Source organism: Lolium perenne, chromosome 1 (assembly GCF_019359855.2).
Source record: "Lolium perenne isolate Kyuss_39 chromosome 1, Kyuss_2.0, whole genome shotgun sequence".
NCBI lineage: Eukaryota > Viridiplantae > Streptophyta > Magnoliopsida > Poales > Poaceae > Lolium > Lolium perenne.
Window position 1 is genome coordinate 236,295,433 of NC_067244.2, and position 20,919 is coordinate 236,316,351.

Genomic DNA, 20,919 nt, shown 5'->3' on the forward strand with positions numbered 1-20,919 from the left:
TAATTTCATGAACATGCCTAATTGAGCATTGTTATTGGCTTAACAGCACTATCCAGTGATGAGTGCTGTGTGCTATCCTTGTGTAACTTGATCCAGTGGTACATCATGCCTTTGATGTGCTTCTGGATACAATTATAAAGTCATTAATCCTGTATCTGTTTATTCAGTTATGGCTTGGGTGTATTTCTTCAGTAGCTGGCTAATTACTGGTGCTATGCTTGGCTATAGCAATCTGTAACAAGTGCTAGCAAGCTCTGATGATCATATGATCATCAGTTGCTTGATGATTAACTGTTGTGTTTCTGTCTGTGTCTATCTGGTGCTTATCCTGGTGACTGTGTATCACCATGCCTTGTGCTAGTGCAGGTTTTGCTTTATCAAGCATCTGCTGGTGCTTGCAGTGATCCTTGAAATCATTTGCAAGTGTCCTAGTTTCTGGTGACTTATGTGATTCATTTATCTGTGTAGCTTGTGCTTGTTTACTAGATAAATGATGTGAACTGCTTGCAGTAATGATCATCTCAATGAATTTGATAAGGCTAGATGGATGCCAACCACTGGTTGGGTACCCTAGCCTACTACTGAACCCTATTGGGTGATGATGTGGTGGCTTAAGGTGTTGGCTGTGGGTTGAGGTGGCCCTGACAGCTCTTTGATGCTGTCATGGGTAGCTCCCCCTCTCTGTGACTTGCTGTGGCTTTGTGGATGCATCTCTGGCAGTTCCTTGTTGGATTTCCAGTGAGCTTTACTGTTGAAATAAAAATAGGCACAGGTTGCCTATCTGTCTGATGGTATTACTAGCTGTAGGTGCTAGGTGAGTTGGGCTAGGCTAGCTATGAATCCATCCATTGCTGGATTTCCTTAGTTGTGCCACTGATTTTGACATAACTAGTGTTCCCTTGGATGATTTCCTATTGGCCTCTCCCATATTTGCTTGCACCAAATGGCTAGTAGCCAAGTGATGATACAAATAGGGTATTCTATCCTCTTTGCTTCTGTGACTTATGCACATGCTTAATTATGAGCAAAACCATGGTTTGCTCATGTTTATCTGGGTATACCTCACTCCAGCTCCTAGAAATGGGTGTTGGTGTAGAGGATTGCTTCTGTGATGCTTGGTTTGCTTGCCCTGCTCCTCCTTGCAAGCTTGTGGTGCTTTACTCCATCTGGTGCTTGCTCACAGTTGACAGTTCTTGGTGAAACTGTCCCTGGATGGTTTCTGGTGGTTTGTTGTTCTTCCTGTTCTAAGTGTTCTTGCTGTTCTTGGTGAACTTACCCAGGAGCTTGTGTCGATGGAATGGTTAGGGTTTGGATGGAAAAAGGTTTTATATCATCCTCTCTTTGCTCTCCTGGTCGACAGCTGAGCCTGGCACCATTTTGGTGACTCCCCTGGCTTGTGTGTGCTGTTGTGCATGCACATAGCCTGGTGAGCTGCCTGTGTGGTTCCCTGTTGGGACTTGGTCCATTTGGTGGATCAGCTCGGCTGATCTTGATAATATCCTCTCTAGTTCATTATTTCTTTGCTAACCTGCCAAGTGGCAATGCCACTTGGCATAACTTGTGTTTGCTTTGTGTGTGTTTGCAGGGATCAAGTGTTGATCAGGATGAATTCAAGATCATCAGGATCAAAGATTTTATGAACTTCACAATGTAGTTTAGGTCATTTAGATAACTTGTAATTTCCCTTTTTCTTTTTCTATTTATTCAATTCTTGTAATTTGTTGTAATTCCATAATTCAAATCTGGATATTGTAAAGACAATGTATTATGTGTGTGATGATCAATAAAGCTCAAGTTTTCCTTATTGAGCTCAATGTAATTGTTGTATTATTTATGTTCTTGCTTAATGATAATTGTGTGTTAAATTATCTCTAGTTTGAATTATTTGATAATCATTTGATGTTTGAATTTGAAATTCAAATTCAAATTTGGTTTGAATTCATTCAAACAACTTCACTTATAATTCAATCATGCAACTTAAGATTTCAATGTAATATCACTTCTCTCTTCTCAAAACCCTAATTTAGATAAGTAGGAACAAGTTCATCGTACTCTCGAAACCCTAACCCTGTAAGGTGTCGAGAGAGAAACCTGTCCCCCTTCGATGCAGTTTTGTTTTAAAGCGCGAAATTTCCCCGTAATTTACAATGCAATGCACATCCCTTTCTAAAATCTACCCCTCGATTGTCTCTAAACCTGGGATATTACAGCCTTTCCCCCTTAAAGAAAACTTCGTCCCGAAGTTGTGGTTGTAATACCTGAAAAGTTCAGGGTATGTTTTCCTCAGGTCTTCCTCCTTTTCCCAGGTGGCTTCCCTCTCGGGATGGTGCTTCCATTGTATCTTGCAGTATTTTATCGCTCGATTCCTGAGTTGTTTCCAGTTTTCCTCGAGAATCTTTGCTGGCTTCTCGATGTATGTCAAATCTGGTTGTAACTCAAGCTCTTCATGTGATACTGGTTCATCTGGGGTCTTCAAGCATTTTCTGAGTTGCGACACATGAAACACGTTGTGAACCTGAGATAACCTTCCCGGTAGTTCCAATTCGAAGGCTAACCCTCGGTTTTGACTCAAAATCTTGAAAGGTCCGATGTACCTAGGGCTTAGCTTTCCTTTCACTCCAAACCTCTGAAGTCCTTTCATCGGGCTCACCTTAAGGTATACCATGTCTCCAACTCGTGGCTCCCATGTTCTCCTCTTTTGATCGGCATAACTCTTTTGTCGGCTCTGGGCTATCTTGAGCCTATCTCTGATAATGTCAATGATTTGTTGTTTTTCCTTGACATAATCAGGTTTGAACTCTTTGCTTGCTCCGGCTTCATACCAACATATCGGTGATCTACACTTTCTTCCATACAGAGCTTCAAACGGTGCCATCTTGAGGCTACTTTGATAGCTGTTGTTGTATGAAAACTCTGCTAGTGGTAAGTGCTCCTCCCATGATCCTCTGAAATCTAGGGCACAAGCCCTAAGCATATCCTCTAAGATCTGGTTAGTTCTCTCGGTTTGTCCACCTGTCTGGGGATGATAGGCGGTACTATAGTCCAACTTGGATCCTAAAGCTTCATGTAGTTGCTTCCAAAATGCTGACGTAAACACAGATCCTCGATCCGACACGATCTTCTTGGGCACTCCATGCTTACTCACGATCTCTTTGATGTAAAGATCGATGAGTTTCTCTCCTTTATCCTGCTGATTTACCGCTAAGAAGTGTGCACTTTTCGTCAACCGGTCCACGATTACCCATATCATGTCCTTCTTTTTGTTGGTCATGGGTAGTCCGGTGATGAAATCCATTCCTATCTCCTCCCATTTCCATTCTGGAATGGGTAAAGGTTGTAACTTTCCTGCCGGACTCTGGTGTTCAGCCTTCACTCTCTGGCAGGTATGGCATTCCGCCACATATTGTGCTATCTCTCTCTTCATATTATTCCACCAGAATAACTCCTTTAGGTCCATGTACATCTTTGTACTACCTGGATGAATGGAGTATGGTGTTTGATGGGCTTCCCGGAGTATTATTTCCTTGAGTTCAGCAATATCCGGAACACAAATTCTCTTCTGGAACCATAATGATCCAGATTCTCCGCGGTGAAATTCTGATGGTCTTCCTTCATCTATTCTTCTCATCTCCTCCACAATGAATGGATCGTCCAGCTGACCCATCATTATCTCATTCTTTAGGTTGACATTTAGCTCATCGGCTACTTGTAAAGCCGATAGTCCTTCATGAGCTTCCTTCTCCCAAAGTTGTATTTGGGCTTGACTTATTTCTTTCCTCAACTCCGGTGATATTTCTTGTTCCACTCCTCCGGTGCTCTTCCTACTCAAGGCGTCTGCGACAACATTGGCCTTCCTTGGAGTGTAATTGATAGTCAAATCATAATCCTTGATCAATTCTAGCCATCTTTTCTGCCGCATGTTGAGTTCCTTTTGAGTGAAGAAATATTTGAGACTCTTATGATCTGTATAGAGCTCACACTTGGCTCCATAGAGAAAATGTCTCCAAGTTTTGAGTGCAAATACGACTACTGCTAATTCCAAATCATGTGTTGGATAATTCACTTCATGAGGTCTGAGTTGCCTCGATCCATAAGATATCACTTTCCGATCTTGCATGAGTACGCAACCCAATCCATGCTTGGATGCGTCACAGTACACGGTGTAATCCTTGCCAACTTCAGGAACTGCTAACACCGGTGCCGTGGTGAGTTTCTCCTTCAGAGTTTGAAAACTCTTCTCACACTCTTCTGACCACACGAATGGTGTGTTCTTTCTTAACAGTTTCGTCATTGGTCCTGCTATTTTGGAGAATCCTTCAATGAATCTCCGATAGTATCCTGCCATTCCTAGAAATCCTCGGATTTCCTTGACGGTCTTGGGTGCTTCCCATTCTAGAACTGCTGCTACCTTGCTCGGGTTAATAGCGATTCCCTCTTTACTAATGACATGACTAAGAAATTCCACTTGATCTAGCCAAAATTCACACTTACTAAACTTGGCATAGAGTTGATGTTCTCTTAGTGTTTGCAACACTAACCTTAAATGTTCAGCATGTTCGGCCTTGTTCTTGGAATAGATCAAGATATCATCAATGAATACGATGACAAACTTGTCTAGATATGGCATGAAAATCTTATTCATGAGATTCATGAAAATTGCTGGGGCATTGGTTAATCCAAAAGGCACTACAAGGTATTCATGATGTCCATACCTTGAAACAAAGGCAGTTTTCGGAACGTCTTCCTTTTTTAGCTTTATCTGGTGATAACCGGATCTTAGATCAATTTTGGAAAAGAGTCCCGCGCCTCTAACTTGATCGAATAGATCTTGTATTCTTGGAAGTGGATACTTATTCTTGATTGTGACGTTGTTCAGATTCCTGTAGTCTCCGCACATCCTTCTTCCTCCATCTCTTTTATCCACGAAGATCACAGGTGATCCCCATGGTGAAACACTTTCTTGTATGAATCCTTTCTGTTCCAAGTCATCCAGCTGCTCCTTAAGTTCTTTCAACTCCTTGGGCCCCATCTTATATGGTGCCTTAGCAATCGGAGCTGTTCCTGGAATTAGGTCGATAGTGAATTCTATCTCCCTATCTGGTGGCATACCAGGTAATTCCGCAGGAAACACATCCTGAAATTCATTCACTACAGGTATATCCTCTAACTTCACCTCCTTCATGCTGTTCAGCTGTAGCTCAACTTCAATCTGTGTATGTTTGTCGCCTTGGTAGATCATTCTACTTCCATCGGGGCTTTTCAAAGATACCGTCTTGTTCACACAGTCGATCAATGCTCCATTAGCTTCTAACCAGTTCATACCAAGAATGACATCAATGTCCTTCATCGGTAAAATGAACAGGTCCGCGTCAAACACGCACTTATTGATCATGATGACTTGTTTTTGTTTGGTATGGGTTACTACTATCGTTCCCCCCGCAGAAAGTATGGTTATGGGTGTATCTAACTTAGTGCAACTAATCCCATGTTTGATGATGAATTGTTGAGAAATGAATGATGTAGTTGCACAAGTATCAAAAAGTACTTTGCCAGGATGAGTGAGTATCTGGAGCGTACATATCACCGCCTGATCGGAGTTGACCACCTCCTCCAGACTAGTGCAGTTCAGCTTGCCGAAGGGCTTCTTATTCTTCCAGTTTCCTCCGGTGTTTCATCCTCGGCTTCCACCTCCTCCAGACTGACCTCCTCCGGTGTTTCTCTTGGGGCAGTCCTTCAGCATGTGCCCCTCCTGGCGACAACCAAAGCATATGATCTTTGGCTTCTTGCAATCCTTGGCAAAATGCCATGTGAATCCACAGCTTCTGCAAACTATTTGATTTGCAGACTGGAATGCTTGGTTCTTCCTACTGCCGTAGTAGTTGCTGTTGTTGTTGTTGTTGTTGTATCTGGGCTTGAAACTCAAGCTGGTATTAGGCTTGTTACTAACAAACCTCTTAGGCTCAAACTTGGCCCTTTTCCTCTTTTCCTCTTGCAGTTGCTTAAAATCATCTTCCAGAGTGATGGCTGCATCCACCAACTCTTGGAACTCCGTTGCTCTCATCATACGAAGCTGTACTTTGAACTGGGGACTTAACCCCCTCAGAAACCTCTTCTTTTTCTTGTCCTCGGTGTTGACTTCTTCAACCGCATACCGGGACAGCTTTGAGAATTCCCTGACATAAGTCAGGATTGCCTTGTCCTTCTGCTCGAGACTTTCAAACTCTCGACACTTCAGTTCCACAATACTTTCAGGGACATTGGATTCCCTGAACTTCCTTGCAAACTCCTCCCATGTGAATACTTTTCCGGCCGGGTAAACGGCTACTATGTTATCCCACCATGATGCGGCGGGTCCACACAGCAGGTGGGTAGCATAACGGACCTTCTCTTGGTCGTTACATCCAACAGTATTGAGCTTTCGCTCAGTATCCATAAGCCAATCTTCCGCGTCCATAGGCTCGGGCGCGTATGCGAAAGATATAGGCTTGGTGTTCTGGAAGTCTGCTAAGGTGACTCCCGGATTCTCGGGTCTCTCTACCCTGTTCTGCTGCAGCAACTCTTGGAAGAATTTATTCTGCTGCTCCAACGTTACATGTTGTCTTTCCTCCACCAATTGCATGTACTGGACAAAATTCTGTTGCGTCATGGGTGGTGGTGGTGGTGGAAATTGATTTCTGGCTGCTTCCTCAGCCTCTTCCTTTTGTTTTGCTTCGCGCTCCATGCGCTGCGCTTCGGTCTCCTCACCTATCGCTCCCGACATAACCCCCTAGTTCTGCAACACAAGATGATACTCATAATTACTCCATGCGCAAGTTTTCTGAGCTCAACTTTGTGCACAGAACTAGTCACGCAATGGAAATCAAGAAGCAAATCCAAATCATACAAAACATATACCATGTATATACATACTTAAGTGGTCTTATTACAATACTCAAGTCGATGTGAGTATGCAAACTCACTTATTAAAGTATATGTACAAATTTCTACAAATATTACATACTATAATACACGTGGTACTTGTGTATTATAGCCTCGCCTCCCTTGGTGGACTCTAGTCGATCTTCACTCCCGGTACATCCCAGGCTTCCATCCGGTCGAACGTGTCGTCCTCCTGATAGACCCTGGAATATAAGGTCTCCCCGTCGGCTGGTAATCCGAATCAGATGATGATCCTAGGGAGAAGTCAGTGTTCACAAACTGATCATTAAGTGCATCATAGTCCACCCATCGGGTGTACTCCCCTGTAGCTTCACCATAGGTGTTTCCAACACTCGTACCCGACTCAACCTGTGTCGGATACCCTCCATCAACTCCTTCATTACTAGGATAACTCTGGTTCTGGGTTGTGGCGTCATCATTCATCTCTCCGTCATAATACACTGAAGTACTATGAGTTCCAGTATCAGATCCCCAACGCCAACCCGTGGAATTTTCTATAGGAGTCTCGGAACGCTGATTGTTTCCGGATTCCTCTCCGCCCTCATATCCCCCATAGGAACTACCTAGGTAGTTCCCAGGTGTAACAGGTGTAGGTTCACGCTCAAGAGGATCAATACTAATGTAGTCACCAGCTGAGTAAACTGGTGTGTGCACCACATTCTCCATAGGTTCTTTCCCCCTAATCTCCTCCTTGGGTTCAGTAAACTCCTCTAGCATCGTATCAATTGCTCCCGTCAGATGATGGTTCAACTGAAAGAGTAATGATATGAAGTTGCGACTATTGTCCATGTATTTTGCAGCTGCTATTGGTTTGCGTTTTGCATATTTGTAGTGGTTAAGCATGGGATCTTCTTCCTCCTGATTATGAGGAATGTGGGTGAATTCGGAACCCATAAGCTCTTTCGTCTTATGCTCCCGAATATCTGTGATGGCTCTCATAACAGCTATATGGTAGGTTGTGTTGATAGTTCTGGCTTCACCTGCTCATTCCCAAAGATTCGGGAAGTCGCAGTCCTACCCTACACTTGGCCAATACAGTACCATCGTAGTACATGTATTTCTTTACTTGGATCTGGGGATCACACCCAAATTCAAGTAACATGGCTCGTAGAATATCTGCAAGTCCTCCTTCGTATTCACTCAGTGTGGAATCCATCACTTTCACGTTTCGTCTGGGACGTGAACTTGCCATGTTGGCTGTAGAAATAGAAAGATTAAAAGATTAGTAATAATGCATCCTAATAGAGATAATAAAGAATTATCGCACTAAAAGATATGATTGTTGTATTCTCAATTGAATATACACCATATTTTTAGAGAATTCTTTACTAATCCTTATTTGACTCCTAACGTTTGGTCCCATTTACTAGGTTCCAACCTAAGGTCAAAGCTTTTGCTCTGATACCAACTGTGGTGACCCTGTATACCACTGCATGTTGTAGTATGCCAGTCGTTGATATAACATTCAGGAAGTACCATTCCGCAAATATTACATCCCTCAGAGTAGTACAACAGAACATAGCAGGTCGATAACTCATTCATTTATTATTACAAATATCATACACATATCGTCTTGGATCTCCTCTTGGGTCCTAAGAGGAATACTCCTGGGTTCGAGGCGAACCCAACTTAGCTTACAATATAAGAGTCTCATTAAGTTATACATTTATTTCCTCGAGTAGCTAAGTACTAGGAGTTCGGGCTGCTCGGCTACTACTACTACTGGGTGTTTCTAGGCTGGATCTCCTCCGGAAGCCTCCCCGGTTCCGTAGACGATGAGGTAGTCTACGCCCTCGATACCTCCAGAGAGGTCTGGTTCTTCATAGCCGATGATCTCGGCTCCTTCATTGTTGTCGTAGTCCTCCTCCAGACGATTCAGACAATCTAAGCATGGGATTTAAGAGTGGTATGAGTACGAGCGTACTCAACAAGTTCATTATAGATAAGAGGTGTTTAATGCACTAGCTACGATATTAGACCAGAAAGTCTAATACCAATGCAGGTTTTGGTAAACATTTCTTCAAGAGATTGCTTTTATTCCAAAGAGTTATGTCCGTCAGCCTTCACCGGTTTACTAGAACTTCATGGAGCTCCTTTCCGGCCGCGTTCGCAGTTCCTTATCCCGGAACAGGGAGTGACAGGTCATAGTTCTTTACACTCTGCAGAGGTGTGTTGCTTTACCCATAAGAGATCTTAACCTTGGTGCCAACCGGGCAGCTCTCCCGTTCACACTTCCTATGGTGTGAGGCCCGGTATAAGGTCTAGCCAATCATGTTCCTCCGCTACCTCGAACACCCACCCTTTGTTGCATGCCCCGACCCTGGGTCCACGTCGGTCCCATTATTCCTATAGATTTCAAGGTGGACCCCGACCACGACGACAGTGCTGGGCTCTACCATACACTCCTACACCGGTAGCTGCAACCCATCGTAGACCGCATTACCGTGGGGAATTAGAATGGGATCCCCACCCTCCGGTTGTTCCGCAAGACACAACTGCTACGGTATGCAAAGAATTACCGTGGGGAATTAGAATGGGATCCCCACCCTCCGGTTGTTCCGCCAGATACAACTGCTACGGTAAGCGCATCCGTTGATGAACGAGAGGTGGAAACACTTTTGACTACTCCGTCCCACTCCGGATCTTATGGTTAACACGGGTATTATGGCACAAGAATCACTGGCGACATTTGTTGTTTAATCCTAGATGGATATAAACCCGTGCAATGGAACCTCCACCATATCAACACAATCCATGGTTCCATTGCCCACCACATAGTCATATTCATAGTTATGAAAGTAGTGGTTTTGGTTTTTATGCAATAGTGATAACCATAGTACTTTGCAAGTAATTTGATAGAAATACTCAAATGACATGAGCAAGTGATGAACTTGCCTGAACACTGCAAAGTTTTGCAGTTGGAAGGTGTGGACTGACCCTTGTCCTCTGTCTCTGAAAAATAGCATCATTGTCCGATAAGGGCAATGGTTAAAGAAGCAATTATGCATGATTCCAGTTTTAGGGTTTGTTTCCCCCCTTCCGATGTCGTTGTTATTTTATGTGAGAGGTTAATACTAAGAACAATTTAGGGATACTCTGTTTAGGGTAAAATACAACCTTGAAATGTTGTCAAGGTGTTTTTAAACTCTAATTGTATTTATGGACTTATTTTCATTATTGAAAATAATATGTGTGATTTAAATCATTATTTAAATCATCAAATTAAGACTTATTCTTAATTGTCTTCAAAAATTCTGTTTGGTATTTTATTTAAATAGAGAATTTTATGCTGATCCATTTTCATATTTTTAATTTATTTTTTAAAGCTTCTAAACATTTCTTATTTAATTTCAAAGTTTCTGCATTTATATGAATTGTGAAATGACTGAAATACCCTTGGGCCCCACCTGTCAGGTGGCCCAACGGGTTAGGTGTGGCCGACCCACTCCGGTCCGGTCCAACCCGCTCACTCTCTCTCTCTCGCGCGCTCGTGTCCGAACCCTAACCCTAGAGCTCTGGCGACTACCGCGTCGCCGCCGCCTTCGCCGATTTACTCTGGCCGCCACCGGCCATCCCCGCCGGCGAGATTGGTCGCATTCGATCGGCCGCACGACGGCGCACCGATCGGTCCACGCCGATCTGTGTTTCCTCGCTGCCATCTCTCGCCCCCATCGCCTCTGCGACGCTGCCATGGTGATTCGCGGCGATCTCGTCGCCACCGATGTTCCAGGTGCTGCGGCGCGGCCGTGTGTCTCGCCGTGCCTGCGCTGGAGCTCCCGCGCTTCGGCGACCGCCTGGCTTGGCCATGGCTTGGCGCTGCCATCGCCAGGCCGTGCCGCCGTGCCACCACGGTGACGCCGTGGTGCTGCTCCAGGTTAGTGCGCCTCCGTCTTCTTCCTTCCTTCTTTCTCCTCTGTGCCTAGCTCTAGTTACTGGCCTGCTTCTCCTCATGGAGATGCTGGCCATGCCGATGTGCTCTGCTGTGCTGTGCTATGGCTTGGCTCGCTGCTGCGCTATTACTGCTGTGCTAGCCATGAATGCGCGTATGCTGCTGCTGTGATGCTGTTCTGTGTATGCTGCTGCCATGATTCCTAGCTTCTGTGCTGAGCTGTTCTTCTCTATCAGTTGCGGTTGTAATCCATGAGCCCTTGCTCATGAGCTTGCTGTAGTGTTGTGCTTAATTTAATTGTTACTGCTGCTGTTGTCTTGTTCTTGCTTCTCCTGTGTGTGCTATCCTTGTGTAACTTGATCCAGTGGTACATCATGCCTTTGATGTGCTTCTGGATACAATTATAAAGTCATTAATCCTGTATCTGTTTATTCAGTTATGGCTTGGGTGTATTTCTTCAGTAGCTGGCTAATTACTGGTGCTATGCTTGGCTATAGCAATCTGTAACAAGTGCTAGCAAGCTCTGATGATCATATGATCATTAGTTGCTTGATGATTAACTGTTGTGTTTCTGTCTGTGTCTATCTGGTGCTTATCCTGGTGAGTGGTGACTGTGTATCACCATGCCTTGTGCTAGTGCAGGTTTTGCTTTATCAAGCATCTGCTGGTGCTTGCAGTGATCCTTGAAATCATTTGCAAGTGTCCTAGTTTCTGGTGACTTATGTGATTCATTTATCTGTGTAGCTTGTGCTTGTTTACTAGATAAATGATGTGAACTTCTTGCAGTAATGATCATCTCAATGAATTTGATAAGGCTAGATGGATGCCAACCACTGGTTGGGTACCCTAGCCTACTACTGAACCCTATTGGGTGATGATGTGGTGGCTTAAGGTGTTGGTTGTGGGTTGAGGTGGCCCTGACAGCTCTTTGATGCTGTCATGGGTAGCTCCCCCTCTCTGTGACTTGCTGTGGCTTTGTGGATGCATCTCTGGCAGTTCCTTGTTGGATTTCCAGTGAGCTTTACTGTTGAAATAAAAATAGGCACAGGTTGCCTATCTGTCTGATGGTATTACTAGCTGTAGGTGCTAGGTGAGTTGGGCTAGGCTAGCTATGAATCCATCCCTTGCTGGATTTCCTTAGTTGTGCCACTGATTTTGACATAACTAGTGTTCCCTTGGATGATTTCCTATTGGCCTCTCCCATATTTGCTTGCACCAAATCGCTAGTAGCCAAGTGATGATACAAATAGGGTATTCTACCCTCTTTGCTTCTGTGACTTATGCACATGCTTAATTATGAGCAAAACCATGGTTTGCTCATGTTTATCTGGGTATACCTCACTCCAGCTCCTAGAAATGGGTGTTGGTGTAGAGGATTGCTTCTGTGATGCTTGGTTTGCTTGCCCTGCTCCTCCTTGCAAGCTTGTGGTGCTTTACTCCATCTGGTGCTTGCTCACAGTTGACAGTTCTTGGTGAAACTGTCCCTGGATGGTTTCTGGTGGTTTGTTGTTCTTCCTATTCTAAGTGTTCTTACTGTTCTTGGTGAACTTACCCAGGAGCTTGTGTTGATGGAATGGTTAGGGTTTGGATGGAAAAAGGTTTTATATCATCCTCTCTTTGCTCTCCTGGTCGACAGCTGAGCCTGGCACCATTTTGGTGACTCCCCTGGCTTGTGTGTGCTGTTGTGCATGCACATAGCCTGGTGAGCTGCCTGTGTGGTTCCCTGTTGGGACTTGGTCCATTTGGTGGATCAGCTCGGCTGATCTTGATAATATCCTCTCTAGTTCATTATTTCTTTGCTAACCTGCCAAGTGGCAATGCCACTTGGCATAACTTGTGTTTGCTTTGTGTGTGTTTGCAGGGATCAAGTGTTGATCAGGATGAATTCAAGATCATCAGGATCAAAGATTTTATGAACTTCACAATGTAGTTTAGGTGTCCATGGTGGAGCTCCTCCGTGGCCGTGGCAGAGCTTCTTCGTGGCCGAGTCCGCGCCCATGGCAGAGCTCCTCGTTGTGGCTGTGGTAGGGCCGTCGTGGAGTTCGTGGCGGAGCTCCTCCGTAGGGTGGCCGGCATGGAGAAGCTCTTCCATAGCCAAGCCATGGAGTGGATTAAGGAGAGAGATTAAAGAAGCTCCTGAAAACACTCGCTCCGTGCACGTTCTCACCTTTTGCATCGTGGGGCCAAAGTTTGCATCTCGGGGACACAGATTCATCTCGGTAGGGTCTGCCCCGGGGAAACTGCCATTCCAGGCGTTCCTCCAGGGCCTGTCCCGGGGTGCTTTAAAAACCGTGCGATGCAAAAAACGCAGCTCGGCCTAGGCATAGAAACGGACTGAAAATTGCTGACCCGATACGAGCCAAGGGACATGCAGCCTACCAAACACCCTCTTTAGTGTTCGGTCGCCCGGCTGTTCCATTCCATTCGTCTTGCATTGGGCGGGTCGGGTTGAAACTCAGCCCCGCACCTGGCAAAACCTATACACCGACCAGGTCGGTGGCTACCGGCCACCGCACACCCCCTGGTCGGGTATGGGCCGGGCCCATTTGGGTCTATTTAGGCTGTGCAGTTCGTTTTTGCTTTTTCTTTTTTCTTTTCTGGTTTCTTTTTCTGTTTTCTTTTCTTTTTTCTGTTTTCGGTTTTCGTTATATTTTTTCAGATTCGAAAATTTAATTTTTAAAAAAATTTCAAATTGAGAAAATGTTTAAATTCAAAAATATTCAAATTTGGAAATCGTTCAAATCTGAAAACCGTTCAAATTTAAAATTTTGAAAATTGTTCAAACTTTGAAACTGTTCAAATTTTAAAATTGTTCAAACTTTGAAATTGTTCAGTTAAAAATGTTCAATTTTTAAAAATGTTCAACTTTAAAAAATGTTCAAATTTTAAAATTGTTCAAATTTAAAACTATTCAAATTCTAAAATTTGTTCAGTTTTTAAAATGTTCACATTTTACGAAATATTCTATCTCAAAAATAATTTTGTGTTTCCAAAAAAGTTGTTAGATTTTAAAAACGGAAATATAAACAGAAAAGATAAAACAGCAAAAGGAAAAAAAAGCTTACCTGTTGGGATGGGCCGCGGCCCACTGAACCGCCCCGAGTTGCGCGGGTGTGCGGTGCGTTGCACCGACCGACCAGGTCGGTGTATATATAGCTGCTCCCCCGCACCTTCCAATAATAAGAAGGAAAGAACACGACGTCGCCACCCTATCGTGGAATCCGGAGGCAGAAGGCAGTCGAGCGAACAACCCTAACCCTAAATCCCATATCCGCAAGGTAGGCACAAAAATCTACCGAAGTTTCTCAGCTTAACCAATCGCAACCCAATAGCGTTGGTAGGGGACGACTGACGAGGAGCGGCCGGCGGCCGGCGGCCGGTGGGGATTCGCGACGGACTTCCCCTAATCCTTACGTATTCACAGGCATACGACGATGGTGGCGCTTCTTCGACAGGGTTTGACGAGGATCGATGGCTCCGTGCTCCAGCGAACCCAGGCGGTGGTCACATCATCAGCGGGTCACGCGCGACGCCTGCTTGTGCCAAGAAGGCGCATGCTTAGTACCGATAAGGTATCTTTGCGTACCAAAAACTAACATTTCTTTATCTTGCACGATTTTCTGCTATTTCTTTCACCGTACAAATATCCTAATTCTTTGCGATACAAACAGCAAACATCCATGTGTTAAGACGACTTCTTTAGTGGATTTGTTTTTCTAGTACCCCATATTAGAAACCGGAGCGAAATTTCCTTTTTTTTTCCTTTTTTACAGCTAACAACAAGTTTACTTACCCAAAGTAGCATTTTTACACGAAGCAGCCCTATCTTCCTGGTTGATCGATCATCTTTGGATGATGACTTATACTGACCACCCCTTTAATTAGCAAATGGAAACACATTATATGGTTAACTTATTGCTCCTGTTTTTATATCTTGAACCATAAATTTTATGCTTGCTGCAATTCATAATACTACTCAATAATTTATCGGTTTTGCTACGTCTCAGTAAACTGAGAATTTCTTAATTCTAAGTCACTTACAAAAAAGTGCTTTGAGTTGCACTTTTTTGTTAAAAAAGTGCAATTGCACTTTTCTGCTAGAAATGTGCAACTAGACCGAGTTGCACTTTTCTTTAAACTGCAGTTGCACGTTTCTAAGGTAACTGATACTTAAGAAAAATCCCAGTCAACTGAGACATAGATCGACACACCCATAATTTATTTCCTAAGCATGCTAGGGACTAGCCCAAGCAGAAAAGTCTTTCCTGCTTCCATAGTTCCATGTATTCCATGTTTTAATTGGCAACCAAGCATATATAGGGCATTGGCTGCATCTGTGTATGTATGGCACAGTTTTTTTGTATCAGAATTCACTATTTTGTTACTAGGAGTTAACTAATGATCATGTTGAATCTTCAGGAGCAATCCAAGAACCTAAAGCTGCCGCATCAGGTTTTGTGGTACAGTACCGAACATATGCAGATATGGATTATTTCTTATTCTTTTCCTGTTTGACAGTAGTTGATATAATCTCCTCTTGACCTACCTGCAGGGAGTTGATAAAGATTTTTCCGGGACAAAAAGTATTTAACCTTGTGGCAGTGGCAACTGTCGCTGTTATGATAGCCTCTACAGGAAGCCAAGTGGAGGAGGCTGAGAAGAAGCAAGAGAAAGTGATGGAGGGAGAGAAAAAGCAGAGCAAGTGAATGGGGTAGAGAGAAGTGAGAGTAGTGAACAAGACGTTCTTTTTTATGTAATGTTACCCAGCACTATATAATGTCACTGTTCTGATGATGTTTATGATATGCTAGCTAGAACCTGAGCATCACTGATGAACTCCTATATATGCTATCTTGTGTGACATGGTATGTTGTCACGTATAATTGACGAGTTGTGTGTTGGTCTCCTGTGTTTTTCGCAACAACAATGTTTATATGCAGAGCAGCAGAGGGTTGTAGGAAGAACAAACATGAAACATCTCTCAGACATGAATGAATACAAGTACTATACCAGAACAAATAGTAATGTGGCGAAGGGATCTCGTGGTTTTGAGAAGGCGATCTTGCAAATTGGGCAAGCGTTCTTTCCAGAAAGCCACTGCTTTATGCAACGCACATGGTAGCCGTGCCCACAGTCCAGCCTTCATCGCTGCCTTTATAGTACTTTTTTTTAAAGAGAAGGCCGTAGCCCTGCCTTAAATTAATAAGGCCGTTGCCGGCAAGTTGTTACATGGTGCTGAAGAACAGCTAACAGGAGACGAAAAACAACAAGCATATAAGAAAGAAAAAGAAACACAGCTTGAGCTTCGTGTCCGTTGTCCAGCCTTGCGATCCGACTGAAGAGGCACCGAAGCTGGTGAAGAGGACCGCCATTGAGAGCTCACGCCCTAGTCAACCTCCAGAGGCCACGCACAAACCCAAGCACCATCCGTTTCTACCTCCGCAGAAAGCTCCCTGCTTTCTCGCCCCGGATCGAGAGGCGCCGGACCTGTCAGAGGTAGACTGCTCTCCCTGAGCACGCATGGATATCGGAGGTCACTGCCGGGGAGAAGGACTTCAAGCACTCGCCTCGCCGCACCGCCACCCACGAACATCACCGCCACCCGCAGCCCGCACCACAACACACTAGACCAAGCTGCCAGGAGCAGGCACAGACATTGCCTACCAACCGCCGCCGAGCTCGTCCACCCGTATCCGCTATCTCCGACCAGCGCCTCCAACGAGGGAACGACGCCAGAGCGCCGCCGCCGTCCAAACCGAAGTTTTGGGCTTTCGCCCGAGATAAGCAGAGCAGGGGAGGGAGGGGATACAACCTCGATGTCGCCTTCAAGAAGGAGCACGGCGCCGTCGCCGGCGTCGTCGACCTCGTGGCCGCCGCCATCAGCCAAGGGTTTCCCCCGGTTGAGAGCCCACCGCCGACCAACCTCACCACACCACCGGAGGGAGTCCGAGGCCAGGGAGATGGGAGGAGCACCGCAGGGAGGAATAGCACCTGTCCAGATCTGATGCCGGAGGCCCGATGGGGCGACCTCCGCACCAGGCCTGCACCCGCCGCCCCTTCGCCGTCCACACGGCCGAAGATCGCAGAACGCAACACCGGCGCCACCACCCGCCGCCAGGCTGGCGACGCCCCACCCCGCGCCCAAGGCCGCCGCCTTGCATCCATGGAATTCGCACGGTTGGCGGCGCACAGCCCGGCCACCAGCCACCACACCCACGCACCGGCGAGGCCGGGCCGAAGAGGGGAGAGACGGGAGGAGAGCCAGCGACGAGTCCCCGCGCGAAGGCCATCCCCGCCACCCGGCCGCCTTCCTCCCTGCAGCCGCGCGTGGGGGCCAGAGAGGAGCTCCCCGCCGCCCCCATCACCGGCGCCGCACAGCCTTGCCGGCGGCCGCCTCCAGGGGCGACGAGAAGGGGAGGGAGGTTGGGGGGAGGAGCTGGCGGCGCCCGATCTAGGGTTTCCCCCCCGGTCGCCTGGAGGGGCGACGCGAGGGAGAGGATGGGGAGAGGATCGCCTTTATAGTACTTGCTGTGAATAATTAATTAAATGTTTTTTTTCGAATTTTCACGGGGGGGGGGAGGGATGGAGAGAGAGAGAGAGAGAGAGAGAGAGGTTCCCGACCTGAATTATAAGAGTGCAAAGGGAGCAGAAGACTAGGAGCCTCCCAGGCAAACACGCCAACCATCGACAAGGGGACGTTGCTCGGCCGGTCACGATGGCAATTTTATCCACGGATCTGGGTATCCACGGATATTCGACCCGCCGGGCACGGGTATGGAGGATTGGTTGTGTCCATGGATTTCATGGGGCGGATATCCGATAATTCATGGAGCGGGCACGGGTAGAGCTTTTGCTCCATGGATATTCGATGGATATCCAACTAACATGTGGGACCCACATGTCAGCGACACATGCGATTTTACCTACGATTGGCTGTCCTTTTGAGGCCCAAATCACCAAACCCTTAATTTAATCCTTAATGATTTTATACTCTAAATAATCACGAACCGCCTTGTGCTGGTAGGGCTTCCGCGGGCCGCATTGACTGTGGATCTTCGTTGATTGCTCCGCCTCCTCGGTAATGTGATATATTGTTGCTTTGATATTCCTCTTGTCGACATAATTACGGTTGAAATGCTATTGAAATAATGTCGAAATGCTGCCAAAATATTCATGTTAGCTTATTATTGATGAAATGCAAGTGAAATATTTCTCAAATGGTACTCAAATTTTATGGACATGGATATCCATGGATATCCAGGTATCCATCGGATTTGGATTTGGGGCGACATCCATGCCCACGGATACTTTCGTGGGCAGGGCAGAGCGAGGCTGATGGATTTGGGCATGGATCTGGTTTTTCTATATCCGTCCAAACCCGCTCCATTGCCATCCTTACTCGGCGGGAAAGCAACCGCTCCAGAGAGCAGCGTCGTCCCTGTAGAGCTTGAGATGGCCCTCTCGCAACAGATCCCGAGGCTTCCGCATCATTCTTCTCCATAAGACACGTCAACTTCTAAATTTTGCAACTGCCATTCTTTGCCACCCCCTTTGCTCCTCCTCGTGCTGATGGCATTTTCAATCACCTACATTGACAAAAAGAGTATTTTCATTATTACACACGACATAAATAGATGAATATTAATAAAAGTAACAATGAGTAAAAGCAAAAAGATTATAATGCAATACAAGATCATCCACTAGTTCTTACAAATAGACTAGGCTCACTATTACTATTACGAAGAGTTATTACAAGTAGTTTTTACGAATAGGGTAGTTTTACAATCACTATCACATAGAGTTGCTACGAACTTCAGTACCTAGTGTCCAGCTCATCACATCCACGTAACCTGCACGTGCCCAATATGAGCTCGTTCTATCCGGAGTGCAATACCTAGCTCGTTTGCCCTAGAAGCCATATAACTCCATCGGTGGTAGCTCATTTCCGAAGACTATTTTAGAGGAACATTCATATCCCAAGCATAGTTTTTTCCTCGCTTCTAGGTCACATATAATGACATCTCGTGAAGGTTTCACATTCATTCTGATTTTTGTTTTATTTAATTGTTCTCAAAATGGAGCCTACATGAAATGGCGTTCCACCAGAACCGGCACCGGGGGCACCAGCTTGGAAACGCGTGAGACCGGCAGAAAACCACAGATAAAATATCACGTCGCGGTTCTAAAAATGATTTTCCCAATAAATACGGAGCGAGCTAAAGTGGGCCCTTAGTTCAAATCCAGACGGTTTCCAGCGAAATTGGCAGGACACTGCATGGAGTGATATGTCTACCTAGAAACCTAACACGCACATAAGGCATGTGAACCGTAGTACTATATGTTATCCTCTATCAATGTGCACACATTCCGTTGAATTCTTGAATGTACTCCTAGCAGCTGCTTCACAAAAAAACGCGTTTCAGCACTCTGAAAATAGAAAATGGGTTTTCCGTGGCACGGAAAGGGAAACACTTTATACGACTTTGCTTCCATCTCAAGGAACACACGTGTGCCCAATATGTGCTCGTTCCAACAAAATATGCATGTTCGGATGGCAATATCTAGCTCTTTTGCCTTAGAAGTCATATATCTCCGTCGATGGTAGCTCATTTTGTGGAGACTTTTTATAGGAACAGTCGTATCCCAAGATAGGATTTTCTCCTCTCTTATAGGTCACATATAATGACGCCTCGCAAAGGTTTCATATTTTTCTAATTTTTTATAAATTTGTGCTCAAAATAGGGCCCACATGATATGACATTCCGCCAGAACCGGTATCGGGGGCACCGGCTTGGAAACGAGTGAGACCGTGATAAAACCACATATAAAATGCCATGCCACAATTGTAAAAATGATTTTCCCAATAAATCTAGAGCGAGGTAAAGTGGGTGCTTAGTTCAATACTAGGCGATTTCTAGCGGAATCGACAGGACACCGCAGGGAGCGGCGAGTCTACCCAGAACGCAACAGATCATGTGAAGCGTAGTACTATATATTTTCCTCTATCAATACGCAGAGGTCCCTCTGTATTATCGAATGTGCCCCTACTAGCTGCTTCACAAAAAAACGTGTTTCAGCACTCAAAAAATGTAAATTGGGTTTTCCGTGACATGAGAAGGGAATTTATACGGCATTCCTTCCTTACCAACGCACACACGTATACGAACAAGGCACTTATAGAACTAGACACACACGTACATGAACAAGACACTTAAAAAAATAGACCCACACACACCCACTAGGTAGATACTGAATATAACTAGACACACACCAACTGAACACTCATTCGGCACACGATGAGCTAGACACACAGTAGATAGACACCCGAGCTAGACACTGAAATTAGCACACACACATAGTAATCTCAGTCGCAATATTTATCGTTGTCAGTGCCCTCTCAAGCGGTAGTTGAGATGATATCCAACCACTAGTTGGCATTGGGGTCGAGTGTCGACACCTCTCCTTTGTCATCATCCACTTGAATAGTGGCCTTCCTCTGCCTCTTTGTCACCCTCGCCGCTCTCCTCTCCACCTTCTTCTGCTGCCAGAATGAGCACATGTATGACACGTCTTCGGGATGGTCCCTCTGCCATTGCAACATAAACCGTTCATCCGCTTCGGCGATGGCAATCCGCCACTGCCCTTGTCGGTGGCACCGCGTATCCGCCCGTGAGACAAATTGCGGCTCCAGAGCGAGGCTCTTGGCTTCCGATAGAGACCTGACTTCTGAGAAGTACATGTGGTGGCGCGGTCGGGCAAACCACCACGGTGTGGCGTCGTATGCGTGGGCAACCTCCTCCTTGGTATTGAATGTGATGATCCACACACGCACTCCTCTTGCGGAGATTTCGCCGCGAAATGGCCCCCGGGTCGGAAGCGGACGCCGACGAAGCCCATGGAGTTATGGTTGGTGCGACGACGAGGAGACATCTCGACAGTAGCAAAGGAGAGATGCCTTCAATGGTAGTTGTGTTGGAGGAGAACAGCTAGCTAGCTTAGGTGGTGGTGAGAACAAGATGGTTTGAGACACGACTATATAGTGACCCGAGGGCTGAAACAGTGGGAAAATGGTGGAAAAGATTAGAGCGGGA

General features: G+C 45.6%; 1 long non-coding RNA gene across 2 annotated transcripts; it reads left to right on the forward strand.

Annotated features, from left to right (window-relative positions):
- Positions 1-14,016: 14,016 nt before the first annotated feature.
- LOC127319686 (uncharacterized) lies at positions 14,017-15,735 on the forward strand. 2 transcript variants are annotated; one of them, XR_011751082.1, is made up of 4 exons: positions 14,017-14,106; positions 14,253-14,400; positions 15,248-15,288; positions 15,381-15,735. It is a non-coding gene; the product is annotated as an uncharacterized lncRNA (long non-coding RNA). The 2 variants fall into 2 exon arrangements; XR_011751081.1 differs by having other exon boundaries at positions 14,028-14,400.
- The last annotated feature ends 5,184 nt before the right edge of the window (positions 15,736-20,919 follow it).